General features: G+C 31.1%; 1 pseudogene; it reads left to right on the top strand.

Annotated features, from left to right (window-relative positions):
- The first annotated feature begins 4880 nt into the window (after positions 1–4880).
- On the top strand, positions 4881–7035 carry LOC120138079 (annotated as a pseudogene).
- The last annotated feature ends 3044 nt before the right edge of the window (positions 7036–10079 follow it).

Raw genomic sequence — 10079 nt, 5'->3', positions numbered from 1 at the left:
GTATTTTGACCCATCGCCACGCAAACTTTTGCGGTCATCAAAGGCATACGACAACTTAGTCCAGGTAGCTTTCCATATATACGAACCCCACGGAAACAGATTCCATGCATTTAGGTCCTCTACCAATAATATTAGCTCCTGAGGAATAGGTTGTTTGGCCTCTCTGCCTAAAAAGCCGGCAAACAAAAGTACTAGAAGGCATACTCGGACAACATCGACGTCATTCATCCGAGTAAAACCATCTTTCTTATTAAACAATTTCTTCAGGTTGTCGACGTGTAAGTTCAGCTTCTCTATTGACTCATCAGGAAAAACCCGGGATAACCATGATGGGCGGGTGATATGACGAGTGTACCGGCCTACATCATCGTGTCCGAATCGTAGACCAGTGATTAAGCAGAACTCCTTCCACCCAAAACAAGTATACGCCGGTGGAAAATGAAACCATATCTCTTCCTCACCACGTTGTATACTATCGGGTAGATCGCTAGTCATGGTCTGAAGCCACAAATGGGTCAAATTAGCATCTCCACCCGGATGTTGTACTCTCAGCCATGGCCCGAAGCATGTTTCCTCAAACAATTTTCTTTGTGCAGGTGAAAGCTTCGAAGCAATTGTAGTGGCTAGGCTAACTTTATTCCTTAATGTCAATGAAGCCGAAAAAAAATTCTACAAAAACAATAAACATACCAAGTTAGATATACCAAAAACTACATTGTGAAGATATACCAAAAACAATAAACATAAAGAGTAGTAGTTTATTTCTGAAACTAAAATTTGCAAAACTGTTTTATCTTTTGGTTGAAATGAAAATCGCAACGAGAGAATGACTATCGCAATGCGGAAATGACTATCGCAACGAGAGAATCGCAACGCGAAATGAAAATCGTAACGTGAAATTAAAATCGCAACGAGAGAATCGCAACGCGAAATGAAAATCGTAATGCGATTTTGGTTTCGCGTTGCGATTTTCATTTTCATGTTGCGATTTTAAGTTTAGAAACTATTCTTCTTCTGCAAATTGAAACTTTAATGGATTGCATTACTTCAACCAAAAGACAAAACAAAGACAAATACTAACTTCACAGGGTTAAAGACTAAACAGTTTAGCAGTATTGGCAGCAATCGAATGAATTTAATAAGAAATTTAAGTTAAATGGTTAATCTATTATTGAAATTAACAGTAAACTTATCATCAATTTCAATATGAAAAACCTAAAATAATGCAAAATTTTCAAAATAAAAATAATTAAAAAAACTAATCCTCGGAGGTTGATTTTCCATTTCTGAATGATTGTGAGGGATTTCTGACCGTTAATGGTTGTGAGGGATTTCGCCGGAGATGGGGACGGAAATCTTCGGAGATGGGGACGGATTTCGCCGTAGAGAGTGAGAGATGGAGATGAGACTGAGTTGTGATTTTAGGTTTTAGGTTATGAGTTGCGATTACGGAATATACTTTGGACGGTTCAATGTTCCGATAATTAATATTCGTGTTTGGAATTTGAAAATAAAATACGAGTAGCGATTCTAATGGCACTTTAAAAATCGCGTTGCGATTTACGGATACGCGTTGCGATTTTACGTATTGTCGTTACGATTTACGGATATGCATTGCGATTTACGTATTCTCGTTGCGATTTACGTATTCTCGTTGCGATTTACGGATACGTGTTGCGATTTTACGTATTGTCGTTGCGATTTTACGGATACTCGTTGCGATAGTCAGAATCGCGTTACGATTTATATATTCGCGTTGCGATTTTCATATTCGCGTTGCGATTTTGTACTATCGCATTGCGATTCTTCATATTCGCATTGCGATTCTGGGAACTGATTTACGATTCTGGAGATCGCATTGCGATTTTTATTTCGCATTACGATTTTTATTTCGCATTGCGATTTTGTTGGTCATTTTGACAAATCCAAAATAAATTGGTTATAATCGTATATTATAAGGCATTTTTGGTCATTTTTATTATATTATTAATGGACTTCTCTGTTTTTTCTTTTTCCGCCAACAAGATGTTTTCTGGTTTTTCATTTTTGCAATCCATACAGCTGGGCTAAAACAATAAGCTCGCAATATCAGTAATAAAATCTAAATAAATAAATAAATAAATAAATAAAGTAAATTGAGATAACAAAGGGTGTTATATTTTTCTAGTCTCATCTCTAATATCGCACTTATCTCCCATGTCGATAAAATATTATACATTAAACTTTGTATAAATTTATTATGAGGTGACCATTCCAATTCAATTTATGTTGTTGATAAATGATAAAACTTTAACTCTATTTTTTTATTTATAAAAATCTAATATTTCATCTCTATCACATCTAGTGATCGTTGATAATCCCCAAAGATTTAATCATAATGCTTCTGAGGTTTTAATAATAAACCCAAACCAGTGGCCAATTTCTAAACTGCTATCGTTGGGACTAATGCCCTGCTTCATAGCGACAAACTATTATGTGCCAGTTGGAAGTTCTGCTATGCGGTGTTTAAAAAACGATTAAAAAATAGTGTGATCGATTAAATAAGTGACCGATTAAAATTTAGATCGATTATGTTATATCATTTAATCGAAAATATTACCAAGTACAATAACATATTAGGTACCACTTATATAATGTAATAGGTAGAGCTTATATAATAAAATAAGTTAATTACTGGAAACATTATCAAGCACAATAATATATTAGGTACCGCTTATATAATATAATAGGTATCACTTATATAATAAAAATAGGTTAATTACTGGAAACATTATCAAACACAATAACATATTAGGTAGCGCTTATATAATGTAATAGGTAGCGCTTATATAATAAAATAGGTAGCGCTTATATAATAAAATAGGTTAATTACTGGAAACATTATCAAACACAATAACATATTATGTACCACTTATATAATGTAATAGGTAACACTTATATAATAAAATAGGTTAATTACTGGAAACATTATCAAGCACAATAACGTAATAAGTAGCGCTTATATAACGTAATAGGTAGCGCTTATATAATAAAATAAGTTAATTACTTAATTTGTTATTACAACATATTAGGTAAACACTTAAAATGTTATCAAGGATAACATAACTGGTTAATTATTATTTTGTTATTTTAAAATAACTTGTATGTTTATTATAATGTAATAACATTATTTTGTTATTACTTAACTTGTACGTTATAAAAAAAAGCTACGTTAATTGATTATAATATTTTTTATTTTCATTTATTAACGAAAAAAATAATTGCATCTTGTAATTAAGTTTACAATGTAATATAATAAGAATATTATTTGAAAATAAATTATTTATGAATTGTAAAAAATATTTATTATCTAATTATTACATACATATTAACGTAATTTGTAAAAGACTTACAAATATTATTTATTTATTATAAGGATTCTTTTATTTTTAATGACGTAAAATCTCATTAGTACTTTTTATAACGTACAAGTTAAGTAATAACCGCTTATATAACATTATTTTGTTAATTACTTAATTTGTTATTACAACATATTAGGTAAACACTTAAAATGTTATAAATGATAACAATAAAATAATATTATTTATTAACAAAATAATATTATTATTTTTAAAATAAACATTGTAAATTTATCTATTACATTATAATTATCGGTTTCGATGTTTTTGGGATCGATACAATTTTAAATGTATCGACACTTTATGCGTGCACCTCGTTGGGCATTCATTCTGGAAAAAAGTATCGATACAAACTTAAAATGTGTCGATACATTATGTAGACCTATTTTCTCATAAAACTGGTATATTTATACCAAGTACATTGTAAATTTACCTATTACATTGTAATTATCGGTTTCGATGTTTTTGGGATCGATACTTTTAATAAATGTATCAACACTTTATGTGAGCACCTCGTTTGACATTCATTCTGGACAAAATGTATCGACACTTTTTAAATTTGTGTCGATACATTATGTTGACCTATTATCTCATAAAATCGGTATATTTATACTGGTTATATTGTAAATTTATCTATTACATTATAATTATTGGTTTCAATGTAACATATGTGTCGATACTTTTTGAAAATGTATCGACACATATGTTTCACTATTCTCTCATTATAATATAATTAATGATATATTATTCTTATTCTTATTATAATAAATAATAAATATAATTTATAATAATTTTATTTTAATAAAATATAATAATCATAATTTTTTATTTATAAAATTATAGATATAATATTTTAATAGTAATATTGACATAAATAATATTAAATAAATTATTTTAATATTTTAAAAATATTATTATTATTTTGTTAATAAATAATATTATTTTATTGTATTTGATGTTTATAATAAAGAATTTTAAAAAAAATTGTATAATTTTTGTTTATTAATTTTATCATTAAAAAATTTATTTTTACCGGTTTTGTTATTGTTGGGTTAATAAAACCGGCAAAAATTACCTAAAATATTATTATTTCTACCTAAAACATCAATGTTTTTTAATATTTCCGGTAAAATGCTCAACAATAACAAAACCGGTAAAAAAATAACAAAACCAGTAGCGCTTTACCTGTCTGGTTTTGTTAAAATAATGATATTTTCGATAATTTTTATCGATTTTGTTATGCACAACAATAACAAAATCGGTATATTTTTAACCGATAAAATATCAAATAATAACAAAATCGGTAGAAATAATGATGTTTTCGGTAAATTTTACTGATTTTATTATACATAATAATAACAAAACCGATACTATTTTTTTTAGCTAATAACAAAATCGATACCATATTTTTTTAATAGTATATTAAGCACCTCACGTTAGCATTCCCCGCCAAACTGAGGAGGCAGTTTACGAATTTTGTAAATGACCCAAATCTCATGGACCATCCAAAACTTCCGTGACCTTCTGAAAACATGCATATCCCACAGAAACGTCCTGGCCGGCAAATCCTTCCGCACTCTTTACATCAAAGTTATCGTCCCTTCTTCGACTTACCTTTCCAATCACTTCATCCTTCTCTACTCCAAATGCGGCCTTTTAACCACTGCCCACAACGCTTTTCACCATACCCAGCACCTCAACACCTTCTCTTTCAACGCCATCATCGCTGCCTACTCCAAGGAATCCCTCCCTTCTGTTGCCCACCAGCTGTTCGATCAAATTCCTCACGTGGACCTTGTTTCTTATAACACACTTATTTCCGCTTATGCGGATTGTGGTCGGACTGAACCTGCATTGGGTCTGTTTAAAAGAATGAGACAGCTGTGTCTTGAAATGGATGGCTTTACTTTGTCCGGGGTGATCACGGCTTGTTTAAATGATGTGTTTTTATTTAGAAAAATACATTGCTTTGTGGTTTTTGGTGGGTTTGATGCATATGCTTCGGTCAACAATGCGTTGCTTTCGTGTTATAGCAAAGAAGGTTTTTTAGAGGAAGCAAAGCGGGTGTTTAATGAGATGGGGGAGGGGGAATGGGAGGGGAAAGGTGAAGTGTCTTGGAATTCCTTGATTGTGGCCTACGGGCAACATAAAGAGGGTTAAAGCATTGGCATTGTTTCAGGAAATGGTTAAGAGAGAATTCGATGTTGATATGTTTACTTTGGCCAGTGTTTTGACAACCTTTACAAGCTTAAAGAACCTGCTTGGAGGGTTTCAGTTTCATGCTATGTTGATCAAGACTGGCTTCCATCAAAATGCTCAAGCCGCGAGTGGTTTGATTGATTTGTATTCGAAATGTAGAGGTGACATGTCTGATTGTCGTAAAATTTTTGAAGAGGTTTACAGACCGGATTTGGTTCTTTGGAAGACTTTGATATCGGGGTACTCCTTGAATGAGGAACTCTCGATGGAGGCTCTCGAGTGTTTCCGGGAGATGCAAGTTGTTGGTTATCACCCTGACGATTGTAGCTTTGTAAATGTAATTAGTGCAAGCTCCAATTTATCATCACCTTCTCAGGGAAGACAGATCCATGCACTGGTAACCAAATCTGATGTCCCTAATCAAATTCAAGTCAATAATGCCTTGATTGCTATGTACTCGAAATGCGGAAATCTTCAGGATGGAAGACGGTTATTTGATAGGATGCCAAAACATAATACTGTCTCTTTGAAATCAATGATTGCTGGTTATGCACAACATGACTTTGGAACGGAGGCATTAATTCTTTTTTATCACATGCTGTAGCGAAATATTCCCCCTACAAGTATAACCTTCATCTCCGTCCTCTCAGCTTGTGCTCATACAGGAAAAGTTGAGAAGGGTCAGAAGTATTTCAACGACATGAAAGAGTTCGGAATTGAAACAGAAGTGGAGCACTATTCGTGCATGATTGATCTATTGGGTCGAGCAGGCAAGCTACACGAAGCTGAGAAGCTCATAAAGAGTATGCCAGTTATCCCTGGCTCAATCGGCTGGGCTGCATTGCTTGGTGCTTCTAAAATACATTGGAGCGTGTAACTAGCATCAAAGGCAGCACACAAGCTCCTTCAACTGGAACCTTCAAATGCTGTACCTTATGTCATGCTTGCAAAAATTATGCCACCAGCGGCAAATGGGAAGAGGCTGCTATGGTTAGAAAGCTTATGCGAGATAGAGGTGTAAGGATGAAACCGGGTTGTAGTTGGATAGAGGTGAATAAAAGAATTCATGTGTTTGTGGCTGAAGATATATCGCACCCAATGATCGAAGAAATTTACAAGTATTTGGAGGAGATGGGAAGGAAGATTAAGTTAGATCTGCGCTAGAGTTTAGTTAAGGACGATGAGATAGACGCCAGAGAGGAGGAGATAAAGTTAAGGCATCACAGCGAGAAGCTAGCGGTTTCATTTGGGCTGCTGTCGACAAAAAATGGGGAGTCCTATACTTGTGATTAAAAACCCGAGGATATGTGGAGATTGTCATAACGCATTCAAGTTTATCTCTTCTATTTCTGGGAGGGAAATCGCTGTAAGGGATACCCATAGGCTCCATTGCTTCAATGAGGGGCAGTGCTCTTGTGGAGATTATTGGTAATGCTTTAGGCTCATTGTTGATGACCTCAGAATCAAATATCCCAACCTATAAATTTGAGAAACTCTGTTACGTCAATGGTCAGGGATAAAGTTGAACCAATTCAGAGATTTGTATACCATGGAAATTATGCAAGATGCTGGCAACAATTATAAATGTAACAGCAATAAATTAATATTAGGGTAAATTACATGTATAGAACATAAACTATTAGTTTTAGTCCATTTTAGCACCTAAACTTTCAAATTTTTTAAATTCATACCTAACGTTTAGTATTTGTTTCATTTTAGTACCTCGACGTTAGAGATTTCATGGTGCATTTTTATGGGTAAATTATATCATTTATTACTCAACTATCTTCTTACTCCTATTTTGGTATTAAAGTTTATTTTTTTTAATTTAAATATTCAACTTTCAAATTGCTCCTATTTTAATCACTTTAATTTATTTTATTAATAATTTTTGTGACATGACATTTTTATTATTTTATTAATAATAATTAAAAATAAAAAAAATTGAAAGTTAGAGTGATTAAATTAAGAATAATTTGAAAGTTAGGTAATTAAATTAGAAAAAATTAAACTTTAATGACTAAAATAAGAGTGAAAAGATAGTTTGATGATGAATGATGCAATTTACCCATAAGAAAGGTGTTACGTGCAAATCACCAATTAAGTTTTTAACGACAAAACACTAAAATAAAACAAAAGCTATATATTAGGTATAATTTTTTTAAAAAAAATGAAATTTTATGTACTAAAACATATTAAAACTGATAATTTAGGTACTAAAGCTTAATTTACGCTTAATATTATTAGATTGCATAATTAACAAATCAATAACAAAATCAGTAATGAACAATGTTATTAAAATCGGACCGGACCGGCCGGTTCGACCGGTTGAACCGTGAACCGGTGGCCTGTCCGGTCCGGTTAAATCCCAAAACCGGATTAGCACAGAATCGATAAAGAACCGGAAGAACCGGCTGAAAACCGGGAAAATCGGAGTGAATCGGCTGAAAACCGGTAAAACCGGTTTGAACCGCCGGTTCACTTTTTTCTTTAAAAAAAAATTAAACCAAACGACGTCGTTTGTTCAACGAGCCGAGTCAAATTCGAGTATTGTTGAGCTCAACTCGAACTCGAAAACTTTAAAAGTAAGCTCAACTCGACTCAAAAACTCACGAGCTAAAAATTATCAACTCGAAATATAATATTAAAACTTGAAATCGAAAAAGCTCGAACTCAAAAAAAAACTTAGAAGTTCGATTGAAGCCTAAAATTTGAGCTTAATTGAAGCGAAAGAATAGTTCGCTTTGTGCTCACCAAAAGGCTCCATTATTTTGAATACCAAATTACCTCTATTATTTATAGAAGTAAGTTGGGATGCTCTTCTATGTTTTTTAGTCATGTGGGATTGTTTTGTTTTCATATTTTTACTCTTTAAACTTTTGGGATACTCTTCTATGTTTCTTAGCCATGTGGGTTTTTTTTAAAACAATTAAACCAAATGACATCATTTGTTATGATTTTTTTAAGCCCCAATTTTATTTTTTATTTTTTAGATTATAGTTATATAATTATATTTATTATTTAATATGTTTTACCTTAAATATTATGTTGTAGTTGATTTGAATCATTTTGTTTCACTTGATTTTATGGTTTTTCATTTATACATGTTATGACTTATGATATTTTTATACATTTTAATATTGTAAACTTAAAAAAAGTGTTATATATATATATATATATATATATATATATATATATATATTAATATTGCTTTGAATATTATGTAAAATTAAAAAATATATTATTTTATATAAAATTCGGTTCAACCGCAGTTTAATCCGATTGAACCAATGAACCAGTGAACTAATACGTTCACCGGTTTAATATCCGGTCTGATTTTAAAAACATTGGTAATGAAAAAGCTACACGAGTTCCAAATGTGCAAAACAAAGGTTTGAATACATGTTTGACAACAGATAAAATAAGCACAAATTTCCCATCAATTAAATTAATAAATAATATAAAATTTGCAATGTTAAGGGCACAAGACTGGTGACTGACACATCACTTCTACTTAGTTACCCAAACAGGTATGCTATATTTTCATTTAGAGCTAAAGATAAATCTTTTACCGTGACACTAAGGGTGAGTATTCGATCGAATCGAGTTAATTTTTTTTTAGTTATTTGGGTTGACTAGTCATATTTTACAATTCGAACTTAACTTGAAATTTTTTGAGTCAAATTGAGTTTAAGAAATTCGAATCGAGTTATTCGAGTTTATATACTAATTTTATTATAATTATTTATAGTATTACGACAATGATATGTTCCAATTTTTTTACTTTCTTTAACCATATATATATATATATATTATTCTTTTCACATTATAACATCAAATACAATCTAAAATTATAAAATATGTTCATAATATTATATTTTAAAGAAAATATTTTGAGGGTAAAATATTGATAAGAGTAGAAAGGAGCCAAGAGATTGATGAAAAGAAAGAATTTGTAAACAATTACAGTCAAAAGACCAAATTGAGTAAAATGCAAAGTTAAGGGGTTAAATAAAAAAAGAGAGTACAATTTTACTAAAAAATTAAGAATTAAAGTTAAATAAGTATTCCTTGTGGTATTTGAGCATGTGGTTTAAATTTGGTAAAAAAAACAGACTTAAAATAAATGATGAATTGAAGAAATAAAAAATTATGAAAAATTGAGAGACTTAATTGAAAAATAAAAAATTGTTATAAAAAAGGGCAGTTGAAAGTACATATGCATTCTATGATGATTTAAGAGCATGTGGTTCAAATTTGGTAAAAAACAGACTTAAAACGAAAGAGAAACGGAAGGAATAATGAAATCAGGGAGTAAATCGTGGATCTGTCAAAATACTTAGTCAAATTTTTTTATTTTTCAAGTAACTCCGAAATTTCAAAATTTCAACTTGACTTAAACTCGAAAACTAATTTGAATTGACTCAAATAACTCAAAATTAAAAAAAAAATTCGAATCGAATCGAGTTTTACTCACCCCCT

This window comes from Hibiscus syriacus, unplaced genomic scaffold, assembly GCF_006381635.1.
Source record: "Hibiscus syriacus cultivar Baekdansim isolate YM2019G1 unplaced genomic scaffold, ASM638163v2 tig00110678_pilon, whole genome shotgun sequence".
Classification (NCBI taxonomy): Eukaryota; Viridiplantae; Streptophyta; class Magnoliopsida; order Malvales; family Malvaceae; genus Hibiscus; species Hibiscus syriacus.
The sequence above is the reverse complement of the archived record's forward strand: the minus strand, read 5'-3'. Positions and strand labels throughout refer to the sequence as shown.